Genomic DNA, 7,644 nt, shown 5'->3' on the forward strand with positions numbered 1-7,644 from the left:
TGCATACCGGGACGCTACCTGTGAGAACTTTCCGTGAGGAACGTGGGTTTTATATGCCCTGGGGTTCTCAGTGTTTTGTTTGCGAACAACCGGAAACCATCGATCACGTTTTTCTTCACTGTTGGGAGGGGGTCTTTTTTGGGATGTGTTGCAGCGGACAATGAAAAAAGAATTCCCGCTAGATACGCACGACATCAGGTACCTTGCGATAGACAACGAAGAAGGAGTACCTTTTGATCTGATTATGTTGACTGGCCTACACAGTATATGGCGCTCACGAATGGCTGGCTTCTACTGTTAACCAGATAGAAGACCGGCAAGGCTGTACTTTCGAGAGAGCATGGCTCGTTTAATAGAAGTAGAAAAAACAAAAGAATGTGTTTCCCCCTGGTTTGCCAGCGTGCCCTGGTTACACTTAAAGAATTTTAAATGACATCGCCGGTCACCACGTGACCGACGGCATTATGTGCATTACGATAACAACCTTTCTTGTAACCTTGTTTTGACGTCTCATTTGTGATGTGTGCTACGTGTTGTGTTGTTGAAAAACCGGCAATAAAGGAAAACAAATGGTAGCGTGGCCGAGCGGTCTAAGGCGCTGGTTCTAGGCACCAGTCACCTCGGAGGCGTGGGTTCGAATCCCACCGCTGCCATATTGCGTCCCTTTTTGTAGCGTTAGCTACACTGGCCTAGCCAAGCCCGTTTCGCGCGGCACACCGAGAGCCGTGCTGCGCATGCGCAAGGATCAGTGATGTCACACGGCTTGCGCACCGGAGCCACCGGAGCCGGCACCTCTCGCGCACTCTGCCGCCGCCGCGCGCGACTCACCGCCGCCGGTTTGCGCATTCCAGAGGAGTGACGTCGTAGCCGTGGTAGACGCACTGGCGCCGGCGCGCGCTCGCTGTGCAGTCGCCGTCTGACACTGCGCTGGAGCCGCTGCGCTTCTGACTGGCGTTTGCCAGTGTGGTATAGCCATGCAGAAGGAAAGCGCAAATGCTGCTCAACAACGCAGAAGAACGGAGTAGCTTGACTCATCGGATCCCGAAGTAGTTGCCTGGCAATTAGCGGTTGAGCGTAGGAGGAATGAATACATGTGCCACATAATACGTATACCGCGTGTGTGTCATTGGAGCAGCAGTAAGCATGACAATCAAGCTAATCCTTGACAATCTAGACAACCAGGAAAGCTAAGAATTATCAGCTGAACCTTTGCTAACGCTACGTATATCCTGGCATAGCCGAGCTAAGCCACTGCAACTTTTTTTACGTGCGCTCTTCGGCAAAAAGCGCACGCGACCGTCACTCGGCAGGTGAACAGTGGTAGCGTGGCCGAGCGGTCTAAGGCGCTGGTTTTAGGCACCAGTCTCCTCGGAGGCGTGGGTTCGAATGCCACCGCTGCCATATTGTGTCACTTTTTTTTACGTGCGCTCTTCGGCAAAAAGCGCACGCGACCGTCACTCGGCAGGAGAACAGTGGTAGCGTCGCCGAGCGGTCTAAGGCGCTGGTTTTAGGCACCAGTCTCCTCGGAGGCGTGGGTTCGAATCCCACCGCTGCCATATTGTGGCACTTTTTTTACGTGCGCTCTTCGGCAAAAAGCGCACGCGACCGTCACTCGGCAGGAGAACAGTGGTAGCGTCGCCGACCGGTCTAAGGCGCTGGTTTTAGGCACCAGTCTCCTCGGAGGCGTGGGTTCGAATCCCACCGCTGCCATATTGTGTCACTTTTTTTACGTGCGCTCTTCGGCAAAAAGCGCACGCGACCGTCACTCGGCAGGAGAACAGTGGTAGCGTCGCCGACCGGTCTAAGGCGCTGGTTTTAGGCACCAGTCTCCTCGGAGGCGTGGGTTCGAATCCCACCGCTGCCATATTGTGTCACTTTTTTTTACGTGCGTTCTTCGGCAAAAGGCGCACGCGACCGTCACTCGGCAGGAGAACAGTGGTAGCGTGGCCGAGCGGTCTAAGGCGCTGGTTTAAGGCACCAGTCTCCTCGGAGGCGTGGGCTCGAATCCCACCGCTGCCATATTGTGTCACTTTTTTTACGTGCGCTCTTCGGCAAAAAGCGCACGCGACCGTCACTCGGCAGGAGAACAGTGGTAGCGTCGCCGAGCGGTCTAAGGCGCTGGTTTAAGGCACCAGTCTCCTCGGAGGCGTGGGTTCGAATCCCACCGCTGCCATATTGTGTCACTTTTTCTACGTGCGCTCTTCGGCAAAAAGCGCACGCGACCGTCACTCGGCAGGAGAACAGTGGTAGCGTCGCCGAGCGGTCTAAGGCGCTGGTTTTAGGCACCAGTCTCCTCGGAGGCGTGGGTTCGAATCCCACCGCTGCCATATTGTGTCACTTTTTTTTACGTGCGTTCTTCGGCAAAAGGCGCACGCGACCGTCACTCGGCAGGAGAACAGTGGTAGCGTGGCCGAGCGGTCTAAGGCGCTGGTTTTAGGCACCAGTCTCCTCGGAGGCGTGGGTTCGAATCCCACCGCTGCCATATTGTGTCACTTTTTTTTACGTGCGTTCTTCGGCAAAAGGCGCACGCGACCGTCACTCGGCAGGAGAACAGTGGTAGCGTGGCCGAGCGGTCTAAGGCGCTGGTTTTAGGTACCAGTCTCCTCGGAGGCGTGGGTTCGAATCCCACCGCTGCCATATTGTGTCACTTTTTTTACGTGCGTTCTTCGGCAAAAGGTGCACGCGACCGTCACTCGGCAGGAGAACAGTGGTAGCGTGGCCGCGGATTCTGCTTCCGGCAGCCGAGCTGAGCGGACGCAGGATGGCAGGCCCTTCAGGGGTGGCTACAGCGGCACGTTTCGGCCGCGGTAAGAGGTCTTTTCACGTTGAAAACGATTACGAAGTTGTACTGCCAAACCTGCCGACAGGACGAGTTGTTTTGAATACTGTTTTTTTACATGCGGACGTCCGTTCCCGGCCATATCGAGTGGAAGACTTTCGCGACACACTGGCCCGCCTGACGCTGCTCCCCGAGGTTGTTGCCTTTGGGGCGTATCGTATGAGCCATGTGTGGGCGGTGACGTTCAAGAATATGGATGCAGGGAAAAGGATCCTGGCCCTCGGAGACATCAAGGTCAAAAACTGCCGCTGCCTCGTCATCGACCCGGCAAACCAAGACGTGCGGATGAAGGTACATTGGCTGCTTCACAATGTACTTGACGAAGATTTGCGACGTGCGTTTGCAGCGTACGGGCAAGTTACTGAAATCAGCAGAGAGCGTTGGCGGGTACACGGCGTGACCGACAAAGGCTCGACGACCCGTCTGGTGACCCTCACTTTGAAGGTGGGCCTTAAAATTGATGACCTGCCTCATCAAGTGAACGTAAGCGGCGAGCAAGCCCTTGTTGTAGTGCCGGGAAGAGCGCCCATTTGTCTACCCCACTGAACACACATTGGTCTAGAAGCCGTCTTCAAGACGTCTTGACAAGATAAGCAAGACGTCTTCAAAACCATTTTAAACGTTTACAGGACGTCTTGGAGACGTCCTGGCAAGATATTAAGACTTCTTGAAGACATCTTACCAAGATTTTGTCGGACGTCTTAAAACGTTCGGTAGCCGTCTCTAAGACCGTCTAATGCACCGCCAAATTTGGGATATCAGACGTCTTGCAAGACATCTGGTAGACGTCTTAAAGACGGCTAGAAAGCGTCTTGCAAGACATCTTGCGAACGTTTTGAAAACGGCTACAAAACGTTCTGCTGGACGTTTTGAGGATGTCTTGAAAACGTTTTTAAATGCTTTAAACATCTACTTGCCAACTAAGGCATGACCTTTTCTAGCCGTTCGTATTTAGCTAATTAAGCCCTAAATTGTTTTACAGTATTTACAAAAGATAGTGAGTGTAAATATACTTAGTCTAAAGTGCAGAGGACGTGAAATCTGAACACGACGTAGGTTATTTCAACACAATGTATTCCATAAAGTTACCAAGTCTTCCCGTTGTGGAAAAAAAGTGAAGAAACAAATAAGGAATAAACACGGTGACTGTCAATATATACACACTATATTAAGTACAACGGATTTGAACTCTCTAAACTTTAGTTCAACACGTAATCTATTGTGAGCTAGGGGAAGCACTAGCATACTTTAAAGTCTCTAGAAGCTGAAATTACGTCATATTACAATCCAGATGGTCTGTCTCCTTCCGATGTCAACTATCCAACGAAATGTTGCGTAGCTTCAGTGATCTTGCTAGAAACGGCATACATTGCCCATTATGGTCCGGGAAGACCCAATATCATTTTACTTACGTTGTCAACACTGATCAAGATTTGCAGATGGAATAATATCAAAGACTCCTGCAACACTATTACAGAAGTTTTCCTTGCATGGATGTTTGGCACACTCAAGAATTTAGATACACCAAACACCCTTCCATTATAGCATTAATTATAAAGGAATTGAGTGTCTCCTTGTTATCTGCTATATAGAGAAATCAATGAGGATGTTCGTATTCTTTGCAATATTGAAAAAAGGTTGGCTTTACCGACAGTACCAATCCCTATGGCCCATTTCTTACAACCTACCATAGCAACACTGAAACATTGGCAAAGCCACAAAAGCGATAAACACGTGTCAAAGCCACGTAGGCTTAACATAAAGCAAGATTGTTCACACAAATGAATTGCTAAAGTGGTCAAAGGTTTGAAAGAATTTTTAATAAATCAGTAACATGCCACTACATAAGCAAAATGTTTCTAATGCACTTCCTAGAGTTTTGCATTGTGGCTGTCTGTTATAATTGGTCACTTCACAATTCAGGGAACTGGCTTAGACATTTCCACAGGCTGATGATGCACCCGCAGAAAATTTAGCGCGTTCTAATGATGCTTGGCCTCAGATTTTGCACCTGCAATTAGAAGGTAAGACAAAAGATTAACAAATATGTTACAGTGAAACTTCGTTATAACGAAACAGGATATAACAAATTACTGTATACAACAAAATGACGTTCCCGCTGAAATCACCGAAGAGATGAATGTTTTTATAACCTCGTTTCAACGAAGTAAAATTATCCTGCCAATAGATACACCAAACTTCAGTTTTCTCCGAAAAAAGAAATGCCCGACCCTTGCAGGCTCGCTTCTGCTTTCCGCAGGGTAGAGCACACATTCCTTGCCGATGTTTAAAACGTTTACGTATTTGCGTTGAATCCACCGTTCAACACTGGTCCTTGTCACCACTACGCGTAGGTGCGCATAAGCAGACTCTAGATCGCCGTGGCAATTCCTCTCACTGCGGCACCGCGCAGGCTAGTTAGTGCAGCTATAGGCGAGGCCTCAGAGATTGCGCCGGTGCAATTTCAGAGGCCACGCCTCCCTGTGTGTACCACGTGCTGCTCGCACATGACGAGCATTGTTGGTGTCGCAGCGTGCAACCTATTCAACCGTCACCGTTTCAGCGGTTTCGCGATGCTGGAGACGACCCAAATAAAAGCGGTAACGAAAGATCATCACATTGAAACAGAAGGCAGCTATCGTAAAGGCAATCGTGTCAGATGCTAAGAAGTGGTGTGTTAAGGACACCGAAGTTTCTTTTGCTGTTTTATCAGAAGTTCAGCGAGCACGTGGCCATGTAGTGGTTCTGCTGGCCGAAAAGCCGTCTTCTTCTATACAAGTTGAAATTTGTGCGCGACATTGCGCATGTATTGCAGTGAACGGCAGTAATGAATATAATGACGTAATTTTGGCTCCCCCTTGGGCTTCGCTATAAAAAGATTTTATTGCATATGACTGGTAAGAGTTCCGACTCATTTATACCGCAGCCTTGTTTGGAAACACTAACTGTTAGAAATCCGACCTAGGTATCTTCCGTATGCAGATGCAATAATGCCATCGCTGCGATTCGGCCTTATCTGTAGCCCCGGTAGCAAGCTCCCGATATACTACCGTGAAATCCGGATTCTTGGCGATAACAACATCCTTGTCCAAGAAGGCCAGTGCCATGGTTGGAGGTTGCCACGTCATCCACAACTACATCGCAAGCGACATTTTTCGTTTTCAAATCATACACATGCTGCAAGCCCTTTTTCGAAATTGCATCTTTTGTTGATTTAAATGTAGTAGCAGTTTGCGCCGAAAAACAATTCTACACCGTGTCCTTCACATGTTCCTGATGCAACGTGCAGGCAGGAACATATATGCGCCGCGCGTCATAGGTTTTCAGAAAACGTGACAAGGCCTCCTCTTGGGACATGTTGAATGGCAGCGTCGACTCAAGGACGCGCGGCCAAGCGAGGTCACTGGTCAACTTGAACGATGTTCTACGCAACGAATGAAACACTTCCGGGGTAACCGCACTCAGAATGTTCGCGACGTAATTTGAGCCAGGCGCGTAGCCCGGATATTTTTTTCAGGGGTGGGGTTGGGGGAGCTAAAGCACTGCGATCGTCCTGACTGTGGTGCTTCGTTCTTTTAAGCTCCCAGGCGTCGGAGAAGCGTTGAGACGCGAATGCCCATAATAGCCGCACGTTCGAAGGATACGCGCCTTTGTTAATATAGGCGACGTGCCAGGCACAAAAGGGAGCAGGGCGCCGGCCTAAAGAAATAGACAAAATTTGGAGAGGGGGAGGGGCGGAAGCCCGGTCACCCACCCCCACCTGATACGCCACTGCCCTGAGCGTTCTGATTTAGAGCAAATTTGCCGGGATCGCCGTAAAATTTTTGCTTTAAAATCCTCGCGACCAGATTTCTGACAATGACTTGCACAGATTACGTCCGAGTGAGCATAACCGGAAATGTTCATTCGTTCCATGAAATATCGTTGAGGCCTGCCCCATTGCCCGCCACGCGCGCCCTCGAGCTCGCACGACCCTCGCCTATGTCACTTGAGTGAGCAAGGCCATCGCAATTGTTCTGAAACCCTATGAAGTCAATGTCCCACGTTTAGGCCCGCTAGTTGCAGCATGAACAGGCAGATGTGAAGATTCAGAAGATATGTTCCAAGCATTGTATACAGAACAGCCTGCGCGAATCGCGACTATCTTTACATCAGCGAAAGCAGTCTCTCTGAAACCGCTTGAAGCAAGAAATTATGTCAAAGAGATGAATTAGAAATGAATCAGAAGTGAAGAAACAATGTCGTTTACATTGCAGTTGCGGAGCACGTGGCAGGCTGAATATGCCACCGACGAGAAAAGGCTTCTATCATTGCTAAAGAAACTGGATTTGAAAAGAGTTTCCCGAATACCTTGCTATCCAGACTACAGAAAACTACAGAAAAAAAAAAAACGCTGTATCGCAACGATGGCAATATCCTGCCTGCAGACGCAGAATGCCGTCGTTTCGAGCAGTTCGTGTTTTGATCAAGGCTTCCGTACGTCAAATTCTTATTAGCACTTTTTGATCGGCGTCCTTTGTTTTTTTTTTTTCTTCTTGTAACATGAACTCCAGAACCAAGAGAAAACATAAGCCAGATGCAGCATTGAATTTGAACTGATTATCCTAGCTGTTGCAAAGTATGCAAGTCAATGTGAGCAAAATTCTACGTATTAATCATTCTTGTGGTTTAAATTAGGACTGATAGATTTGTCAATAACCAAGTGAAGAAGCATAAAAAAAATTCGGTCGAAACTAGCAGTTAATGAGGACACAAAAATGCATATGCCGCACATACAGGCCACACTTAGAATTTATTTATTTAAA

The 7,644-nt window shown here is 48.9% G+C and overlaps 10 non-coding genes across 10 annotated transcripts; all 10 read left to right on the top strand.

Annotated features, from left to right (window-relative positions):
- The first annotated feature begins 571 nt into the window (after window positions 1-571).
- Window positions 572-653, top strand: Trnal-uag (transfer RNA leucine (anticodon UAG)). The gene has a single exon. It is a non-coding gene; the product is annotated as a tRNA-Leu (tRNA).
- Window positions 654-1,319: 666 nt separating this feature from the next.
- Window positions 1,320-1,401, top strand: Trnal-uag (transfer RNA leucine (anticodon UAG)). The gene has a single exon. It is a non-coding gene; the product is annotated as a tRNA-Leu (tRNA).
- A 73-nt stretch (window positions 1,402-1,474) lies between these two features.
- Trnal-uag (transfer RNA leucine (anticodon UAG)) lies at window positions 1,475-1,556 on the top strand. Its single transcript has one exon. It is a non-coding gene; the product is annotated as a tRNA-Leu (tRNA).
- Window positions 1,557-1,628: 72 nt separating this feature from the next.
- Window positions 1,629-1,710, top strand: Trnal-uag (transfer RNA leucine (anticodon UAG)). The gene has a single exon. It is a non-coding gene; the product is annotated as a tRNA-Leu (tRNA).
- Window positions 1,711-1,782: 72 nt separating this feature from the next.
- On the top strand, window positions 1,783-1,864 carry Trnal-uag (transfer RNA leucine (anticodon UAG)). The gene has a single exon. It is a non-coding gene; the product is annotated as a tRNA-Leu (tRNA).
- Window positions 1,865-1,937: 73 nt separating this feature from the next.
- Trnal-aag (transfer RNA leucine (anticodon AAG)) lies at window positions 1,938-2,019 on the top strand. The gene has a single exon. It is a non-coding gene; the product is annotated as a tRNA-Leu (tRNA).
- Window positions 2,020-2,091: 72 nt separating this feature from the next.
- On the top strand, window positions 2,092-2,173 carry Trnal-aag (transfer RNA leucine (anticodon AAG)). The gene has a single exon. It is a non-coding gene; the product is annotated as a tRNA-Leu (tRNA).
- Window positions 2,174-2,245: 72 nt separating this feature from the next.
- Window positions 2,246-2,327, top strand: Trnal-uag (transfer RNA leucine (anticodon UAG)). The gene has a single exon. It is a non-coding gene; the product is annotated as a tRNA-Leu (tRNA).
- A 73-nt stretch (window positions 2,328-2,400) lies between these two features.
- Window positions 2,401-2,482, top strand: Trnal-uag (transfer RNA leucine (anticodon UAG)). The gene has a single exon. It is a non-coding gene; the product is annotated as a tRNA-Leu (tRNA).
- A 73-nt stretch (window positions 2,483-2,555) lies between these two features.
- Trnal-uag (transfer RNA leucine (anticodon UAG)) lies at window positions 2,556-2,637 on the top strand. Its single transcript has one exon. It is a non-coding gene; the product is annotated as a tRNA-Leu (tRNA).
- The last annotated feature ends 5,007 nt before the right edge of the window (window positions 2,638-7,644 follow it).

The sequence above is a fragment of the Dermacentor silvarum genome, chromosome 4 (genome assembly GCF_013339745.2).
Source record: "Dermacentor silvarum isolate Dsil-2018 chromosome 4, BIME_Dsil_1.4, whole genome shotgun sequence".
In the NCBI taxonomy this organism is placed as follows: domain Eukaryota; kingdom Metazoa; phylum Arthropoda; class Arachnida; order Ixodida; family Ixodidae; genus Dermacentor; species Dermacentor silvarum.